The following is a 9,885-nucleotide window of genomic DNA, read 5'->3' on the forward strand; positions in this document are numbered from 1 at the left end:
CTTCCGATTTTTCCGTAATCCGCTCAAAACTTTCCCGGCTGGGGCTTCTGAAGGCCTTCACCACTTTACAAGTAATTAATATCGATTTCAATTTTCTGAGAAATGATCCATGACTCGTAGCTATTATTTTTTCTTGTGAACCTAGTTTTAACAACAAGCATTTATGTGACTTGCAGTGTTTGGGTCAAATATGAATTTTTGATCTGGTGTCCTCAAACAACCTAACGGAAATGTTGGTTCATTTGCCCTGTGCTTTTCAGGGACATAAAAAGAATAAGGAAGTCCCAGGCTCAAGGGTGTCGTAAGAGGTGGATAAGGGCATTTACCAGTGGAATGGCTTCTTTGCACAGAATGTCGGCTAGATGATGTGTACCACAACGACGCCTTTTTGGACTGAAGGGCGCCATAGCTAGTGAAATTACTGGGCAAATGAGACTTAACATCTTAAGTCTTAAGGTGACGAGCGCAATTGTAGTGCCGCTCAGAAGTTTTGGAAATTTCAAGATTCCTGAGCAGCTCTGCGTTAGAATGGGCAGGGCGTATCTATTACCATCAGCTGAACGTCCTGCTCGTCTCGTCCCTTATTGTCATAAAAAAAGGACATTGATCTACTTCAAGTCTCAGGCTGTGGCATCAAAAAAAAATCTGAAGGGAATTTATACGTTAAGCGCTGGTTTGGAATCCAGCATGAATTCATCACTACTTTGTAATATAAATATAAATGATTTGAGTTTTCTTTAGTGTTAATTCCGCCAATATTTGTCTTAAAACAAATTCGACACGTGTTTCGCCACTACACGAGGCATCCTAAGAGGCAAAATCTTTTAAAGATTTTAGCGAGACAACACGTCCTGAGGATGCCTCGTGTAGAGGCGAAACACGTTTAAAGAAAACTCAAATCATTTATATAATTATGGATTTCCGCAATGTAACGCCTACTTCAATAAGTTTTCTTACTACTAAGTAACTATTAATTGTCTAAACATAAAACGATTCCAAAACTAAATTCAAAGACTCGCAAACTCCCATTTATAATCACTCCTATTACCAAGATAAATGTTGATTCATATTTAAACATTAACACAAATCCTTTGGGATCAAACGAGCTTCGCCTCCGCTTCCTGTCAAGTCTGTGTTCATATTTTAAACAAATGTCACAGCACATTTAATTTGTACGATGTGTCTGACATATTGGATTGAGTCGAGAAACTAATTTCGTTTCATATAATGTTATATCCGTTTCCGGTAGCCTTGTTAAAACTTTACGTGGAGCTGGGAAAGACGTAAACACTTTGCCGGCGGTTCGTATACATACTGTACTCGTTTATTATATGGCTGGTTGAAATATTGTTTTCATCGTACCAAGATAAAAGCGGGAAAAAATTCAAATTTGCTTGTATGGGAGTTTCAACTTTCTCTCTTCTGAATGGTTCGCTTTCCGTTTTTAGTATGTTTTTTATTTAGACTTTTAATATAATGTCTATATATATGAATTTCTTTTATTATTTATTATATTTTATTCTATAATTTAGTAAGGTATGGGGAAAAAGGGTTTTTTTTTATTTATTATTATTATTATGTACGAGGTACGGGTTTTTCTACGTTTCTTTCTCACAGGTAGTCATGAAAAATAGTGTGTCACTCGGCGCTAAAACATTTTGTTCTCGGGTAGCTTATATTGAATTCTTTGCTACGTTCATTCTCCTATGGAGTCCTTCGCTTCACTCTGAATTCTAAATAAAGCCCTCTATAACAATATATCACTTTATCCCTTTACAGCACAAATAATTTGCGATACAACATATTCTCGGACAGTGTTGTATTGGTGAGACTCTGGGCCAAAAGTTCTTCAGTTATTACTTAGAAATATGCAGGTGGGAAAGCCGTATGAAAATCTATCCCTGACGTGGTAAAGTGGACAGAGAATTTATAAGTATCAGTACTATACTAATTTAATTTCAAAAGTCTTATTTTTTTTTTGAAGTGAAAACTGTTTTATGGTTAGTGTGGTATGGTAGCCCATGAGACTAAATAGGGATTTACTCGAGCGTCTTGGGTCCCAGGTTACGGTTATGGTGAAAAAATGTCAAAGTCAAAGTTTTATTTGCTTAAATATGTCAAATTAATGTTACAAAAATATTACAAGGTACATGTTTGCCATATTTATGACATGCAATTATACAAAATACATTATAAAATATATAGTTATATAAATATCAACTGAATTAAAATTTTAAACTGTTTAATTATTTTTATTATTATAAGTTTTTATGATGAGGGAAAGTGGACATGTTTTCAAAAATGTAAAAAAAGTAGTTAAAAAGTAATAAAGAAATACTCAAGCGCTTCAGATATTAATAATGTATGCGCCCCACGTGTTACTGATATCGAACAAAGATCAATCTGCTGGTTTGAATGGTGGGGGTGGCCATGCGAAGGTAAAAAAAAAGTGAGCCATATTGAGCTCCTATAGAAAACTGACAATTAGGACGTGACCAAAAGACAGGACTAATTTTTGAAAAAAAAAACATGAAATGCTCAATCGCGTCAGATTATTTTTCAGATGTCCTTGTCATTTTGACCAAATATGAGAATTATGCGGATATTTCCTTTTAATCTTACGGTTTGAATTTATTTAATAAAAATACAAACATAATTTTTATATTAAAAAACCTATATATCCATCTGGATAACGACAAAAATATCCGAGGAGACGGAAGCCCTCTTAAATTTTAAAAGTAAACTTTGTTCTTTGTATAGCTTTCTCCCATATTTGTATTAGTTAATTGCATTATTAACTCATTACATTTAAGATCAAAACAGACTTAATTAAATTGTTACAATTCTCTTTACTACGACGCACTAACACTCTCGAACACACACACAACAATAAAAACGCACACACACGCTTATACAACAAGTGAGCGGTGTCTCCTTATGCAAACTCATATGAGTACTGATACTGGTAGCACCTACTGCTGTACTCCGCCAACTACATGCGCGACCGTCCCACGGGGTGACAGACGGTGGAGGAGACGGGGTACTAACGATATCAGCGGGGCCGGTCGCGCACCAAGTTGTCGGACTATACTCACTCATACACGCTTCTGCTCTTAGTAGCTTCAGCCAATTGTCCCTGTCGCTGCTGAACATGGTGAATGACAGCCTATCCGATACGGGAAAAGAGTAAGGCGATCACTAGACTCTTTACGACGATGGAAAGAAACTGTTTATCATCCTGCGGTGTTAAGCTCTATACCGGAATTAGAGTTTAGCCAAAGTTTTGATGGAAATCAAAATCTTCTAAAATATAAATGGTGACTCTACTACTACGAGATAACTTAAAATATAGTTTGAGGACAGGATATTATTTCGCCCTTGTTTGCAACTCTGTGTAATATCTAGTAATTCTTGTTAAAACCATCTGACCTGGTTGTGATTTTGATATCCTTTGAACTCAACTTATTACGAGTGAACGAGAGACAGGAATAAATTCGGTAGATGAAAAATCTGCACAAATACAAGCAATAATAAATTCAAATTCGTATATTTTATTCAAAATAGAATGTGACATCACTTATTGATAGTCAAAAACTACCACCCATTAGAAAAAGAACGGGCGCAACAAACTCAGCGGGCTTTTTTTTCATAATAAAATATGGTTACAACGTAATATCGTACAATTAAACTTATTATTTAATAGCCCGAGGGCGGTAGCTCGCTTCCCAATCTGAGGTATCATTAAAAAGTCACTTTTGTTATAGTAACCTTTACCACACTTACGTTTTTTTACAATTCATTTGAATATCGTAATACTTTTATATTGAACATTTTTTGGGATCTTGTTGTAAAAGCATATACATCGCCCCACAAAAGACTTACTAACTCGACTTAGCCAAGTAGTAGGCATTACAAGTTTATGTCTGTTCCTGGTGTTAACATTATAGTTATGACAGTTTCTGGCAAATTCACTTATGTGCCTATGAACATACATTACATTATCAAGAAATTGAAGCGTGAAATTATTAAATTGCACCGGTCTAAAGCAGCCGTACTCATTTGTTTAAAATATATACATATTATTATCGTCTAAACACACACATACGCTTTCACACCCACACACAGAAAATAAGAAACACAAGTGGCAGTTGTTCTGTAATACAGCTTATTGTAAAACTATTGTAAAATAATATTGTCAATATGACTACTTAATCTATAATGGCCTCAAGAATTATGTTTTATATTATTGTTTATTTACGTTAACGCTGTTGATTACCAATAAATAAATAAATAAGAACATATTGAGAAGCAACAGTCAAGATGTTCATTTCTTTAAATTTTGCTCTCAATGATTCTTCAGGACATAGGTTATAAATCGCGAATAGCCCTCTTCTGCAGCACAAATCCTGAATTAATATCGGCAGCGTTGCCCCAAAAATAATTTAATATATAGTTTCACGCACATTCACAAAAAATATCTAGACCCAAAATAGGCAAAGCTTAACTCTTTACATATTAAAGATTAGTGTTCGATTTTAAGAATGGACTGTAGATTATTTGGTAGGCGCAATAAAACAACCGTGAAAAAAGGAACAATGCATATACCACCTACCTTTACTGCTCCTCGCCACACAGCATCCACCGGTGCACGGCACTACAGGAACCCACGTGGTTCGAGGCTCGAGGGGCGGCCCAGAACGTCTCGGACGGCACCTTCTCGTACGGCGGTCGAAGCGGGAGAGAGCTTGTGTAGGCTTATGAGTTGCGCCCACACACGCGTACGTCACGCGATTGTCGCGACTAGCGCCACCGTTTGCTACCGGTTTCAACTTAGGGTTGAAGACAGTAGCGATAGATGGCACCTTAGCAAGTTCGATCTCCACAGTTGAAATTAACTGGCACTTTACCAAACAATATACAATGCAAAGACCGAACAATTAGTTTTACCTGATTATTATAATCATTGGGTAAAATTAAGTTTCTTGGACAGCTTATAATTTTTTTATATTTTCCCGCATGTATCTCTGTTTGTTGCTAGTAAAAAAGTAGCCTTAATTTTATTTTTTTTCAGAAACGGTTTCCTACTTTTTAAGTTTACTTTTAATTAGAATAAGGAATTAATGTTAACTATGGGACGTAATTGGCCTGAAATAAAATAATTCTTATCATTATTATACTGTAAGATGACAGGATAGCACCATTAGGAAAACATCAGTTTAATCCCGCGCTCATCTCCGATCTACCAGCTGATAAATAGTTTGCTGTTTTCGCACATAGCCTCTTGACATAGGGCCATTGTGACAGTCCGTTCGTCTCTTACTCCAAGCCTCTGGGCTTCCAGAAGTCAAGCAGTCTTTTCACATTGTTACAGCCATCAGGAAGCGATGCTGGAGATCGAAGGACTTGAGCCCGTTGTTAGGCCCCACTTCTGCATTAATAACTGCACAATAAGGGACGTGTTTCGGTCTGAAGGGTGCCGTAGCTAGTGAAATTACTGGGCAAATGGGCTTGACAACTTGTGTCTCAAGGTGACGAGCGAAGTATTATTGAAAAACCCAAAAATACATTGTAATGGGCAGGGCGTATCAATTACCAACAGCTGAATGTTCTGCTCGTCCCTTATTTTGATAAAAAAAAGAGAGAAGGTCGGATAACAAATGGATACTATAAGGTTTCCGTATTTTTCTTTTGAGCTACGGAAATTTAAAAAATAACCAACGCGTGTAAAACATCGGAGCACGGAGTGTTTATAATACACTGGCCTTCAAAAGTAAGTATCACACTTTTTAAATTGGGATAACGTTTTAAGTTCACAAGATATACTTTCGAAATAAAAAGGACTCCAAAGAGAATTTAATTTTGTACATAAAAACTTTATAGTTGGTAACCTTCTTTTAAGATTGGTCTTAAACTAAAAATGTCTATTTTCATTGTTTTATCTTTTTTAAATTAAAAATGTTACTAATGTATAATTTTAGTTTCTAAGAATTAAAGCCTATAAAAATTGCAAGAAAACGTTTTTAATCTTAAATCTCTACCTTCTATAGTTAAGAAAAAAAATTAATTTGAAAAGTGTGATACTTACTTTTGCAGGCCAGTGTAGATATTGCGATTACGATTTGCGACTTCAGTCGAGGCATGTCTGCCGTTTCCATTGAGTTATAATGTCCAGTGTTCAGCTACATACTAGCGACATGCCATATGTCAGAATGACCGCAACATTCCGCTGAAATTAAGGGAATTAATGTTGCAATTTTCCACTTTGAAGCACGTTAGAATTATATAAATGCCAAGTTGTTAGACGATCATATTTTGCTTTTAATCGTTGACTATACGATCCCTACAGGGAAATCAGCTGCATACCTTGTGGTTTCTTGTGATTTTTATTTTAGAAATTGGATTTAAAATATTCATTATGTTAACTTCAATATTATTGGTTAAATTCATACCTATGTGTGTAGAAGGGGGTGGTAATTGAAGCATACATACATATTTTTACATATACATATTTTTTTTTATTTTAGCAGCAAACAGTCACGTACAAAAATGTTCTTATTCAAATACTTAATAGGTAAGGACCTTGAGTGCCCACAAATTCTAATGTAGTTAACAATTAATGTAAATATGCAGGAAGTATTAGGAAATTAATAATAACACAACGCAAATACAAAAAGAAAACAATAAAGAGAAAAAAAGAAACATTAATTGCTTTTTGTAAATAAATCAATAATTAATGATTTTTTAAAGATCCAAATGAGACATTTGATTATTGTATAGCTTCAAACAGCGGTGAAAGAAAGCATTTGAAGTAATCGTCATTGCAAGCAATATTAGATTTAATTCTTTTGACAGCGAATAAATTATTAGTTCGTAGTAAAGTAAAGTAGTAGTTATTATGTGTTCGTAGAAAAGATCTTTTCTACAAGGTTAGGCGAATCAATTACAAAGTTAATAATTTTATACAGAAACATAAAGTTGAACTGTTGTCGTCTAAGGTGAAGGGGTAACATTTTATGTTTTTTAGGTGAATCAGCGTAAGATATACTACCATATAAAATAAAATAAAAAAATACCATATAATATAAAAAAAAACTTTAACTGGGCAATGCATGAATCCAATGTTTGTAATAAATTGAGATCTGTACTAGGAAAATTTTATCACTCAAAGAAAATATTAAATTTAGACACATTAAAAGTCGTATACTACGCGCTTGCAGACTCATTGATTAATTATGGTTTGGTAGTGTATGGACGAACATTTATATCTTACATTAGACATTACAAATTCGGTTGATAAAATATTAAGTAAGTAATAAAGTAAAAATAGCATGCAAAAAAGAGTACAATAAGTTATTTTATATATGTGATATACTACCAATAGAACAGAAAGTCGAATATTTAATAGACGTGGAATACTACTATAGTGATAGGTATAAAGATAATCTGCATAATAAATATTATAATACTTGAAGGGTTAGGGAACAAAAGTTAATTAATAATAAAATATCAAATTATTACGGTAAACGTACAGATAGATATATGGTAGCCTATGTATTTAATAATGTAGACATATTAAGACAGACCCCCAAGATAAAAATTGGATTACTTAAGAAAAAGCGTAAGAATGTATTATTAGACAATATTAGGTAATAAGTATAGAAATATAATATATCATAATAATATAGTTATTCGCAGCTTGCATTGTTATACTTTAATTTTAGTACCATTTTATGTTATGTTTGTATATGATTAGATTATTAGTAGGTTATGTATAAAATTAATGAGCGCATCTCGCCGATAAACGTAACGTTTGGCGAGTAAATAAATGTAATTTAAATGTAAGTTGATATATGTTAATAACTAAAAAAATATTATTGGTTTAACTTCGTACCTATGTGTTTAGAAGGGGGTGGTAATTTAAGCACACGCAATTCCTATAATCTGTATTTGAGCAGAGTTTCTACTTAGAATTCACAATAACTAATGAATATTCAAACCTCGAGGTCACTCATCGAATCCAACTCGGATGGGCAGCGTTCGGGAAGCTCCGTAAAGTTTTCTCGTCCCACATACCACAGTGTCTGAAGACGAAGGTTTTCAACCAAAGTGTGTTGCCAGTGATGACATACGGTATGCAAACGTGGTTGCTTACTATGGGCAGTATGAGAAAGGTCATGATCGCTCAGAGGCCAATGGAGTATATGTAGTTGTGAATAATGCTTTCAAATACCTTTGCGGGCGAAGACAACACTGCAATAGGACTCTTCAACTTTCAATTTATCAGAGCTTTTTGGTACTGGGGTAACTCTCGACAACTTCCATTGGGACGGATATTCTCCCGATTCCAGGGCAAAGAGGCATACACAAGTTCTTTTTTGCCAGCTTTAGAACTGCAGGAGGAATACAATCCGGTCCTACGGAACTGCTCTGCTTCAACTTGTTGATTCCACCTATGACATCATCAGGTGTAATATGAAAGATGTTTACATAATTGCTGTAATACGTCCTATCGAAGCCATAAGCTTCATCTGTATCGAGTACAGGTACATCTGGCAAAAATGTGCTTGAAAAAAAATTGGCGAAAGCATCTGCAGCAGCAACACCTGAAAAAGTTTGCCCCTCAAAAGTCACACTAGGTTCAAATCCACCTTTGGTGCGAAGGCTTGAAACGTGACGCCAAAAACCGCGAGGGTTGGCTTTGATGTTAACTTCAATATACTTAATATAGTCGCAATAGGATGACTCTATTCGGGTTTTAAGATCTGCTCGAAGTTCTGACAATCTTCTGTATATTTCTGGTGAGTTAGAACATTTCCGTAATCTATGCAACTTCATCTTACACTTGATATCTCGGATAATATCACTCGTAAACCAAACGGGGTAACGTTTACTATGGCATTATTTACGTCGTTTCCTAGGCATGCACTGGTCAAAGATATTATAAACGGATTTATAAAAATTTTCAGTTGCATCTCTCACAGTATGTGCCTCCAGAACTGTACGCCAAGAATTTGCCTCGATGAATGCAGAAAAAAGCTCATAATCGCATCGACTAAAATTCCAGTCCCTGCAAGGATTTATATTAGATGGCTCAAGAAAATCTGAACGGTGACATGTATCGAGCCTGACTTCAATCTCTAATGGTGGATGATACGCGTCGGGCAGAACTATACCTTCAGCAGTTAAAACACGCACCCCTCCACACACATCGATCTCTCGAACCAGAATTACATCAAGCATACCTCCAAACATATTTTTGATAATGTTGTTCTCAGACAGATTACAATATGATAAAAAATAACAATAATAATTATTAATATTTACGGATGCACTATTTAAATTGAGATCACCTAATATTAGAACTGGTGCTTTTAACACAGTAATTGTGTGTTCCACTTTACAAAACCACTCCATATAATCACAGTCTCTAGCACTAGGTTTAATGTATACAACACAAACGTAGAACCGATGACCATGCCGGGAAAAGGATGCCCAGAGATCCTCACCATTGTCGGTCTCCAGTTTATGACATCTGCTCAATATGACAGGGGAACGGGCAGCAAGCGCCACACCACCACATGGCGTGTCTCTATCTCTGCGTAGAATACTCCAATTTGCACATTCAAGCTCAGAAGTCTCCACAGAGCCATCAAGAAATGTTTCCGTAGCGGCTACAATATCACAATCATTCATTGCTGAATTATTCCGCCTCATACGCAATTTCGTTTTCAGACCGCGGACGTTCTGATAGAAGATTTTAACGGTTTTATGACGATTACGCTGAACGAAAGGGCTGTTTCTTGCCTCTAGTAACAGGAACCTTGGTAGCGTCATTGATTGTTGCCTTCTGGTGGGTAACCCAAGCCTTAATTCTGGCGTTTATGG

The 9,885-nt window shown here is 35.4% G+C and overlaps 1 long non-coding RNA gene across 1 annotated transcript in view; it reads right to left on the reverse strand.

Annotated features, from left to right (window-relative positions):
- Window positions 1-4,725, reverse strand: part of LOC126965924 (uncharacterized) — a 73,299-nt gene extending 68,574 nt beyond the window's left edge. The window contains exon 1 of the long non-coding RNA XR_007729630.1: window positions 4,613-4,725. This is a non-coding gene — a long non-coding RNA (uncharacterized LOC126965924). The remainder of the gene's footprint in view (window positions 1-4,612) is intronic.
- Window positions 4,726-9,885: the final 5,160 nt, after the last annotated feature.

This window comes from Leptidea sinapis, chromosome 9, assembly GCF_905404315.1.
Source record: "Leptidea sinapis chromosome 9, ilLepSina1.1, whole genome shotgun sequence".
Taxonomy (NCBI): Eukaryota; Metazoa; Arthropoda; class Insecta; order Lepidoptera; family Pieridae; genus Leptidea; species Leptidea sinapis.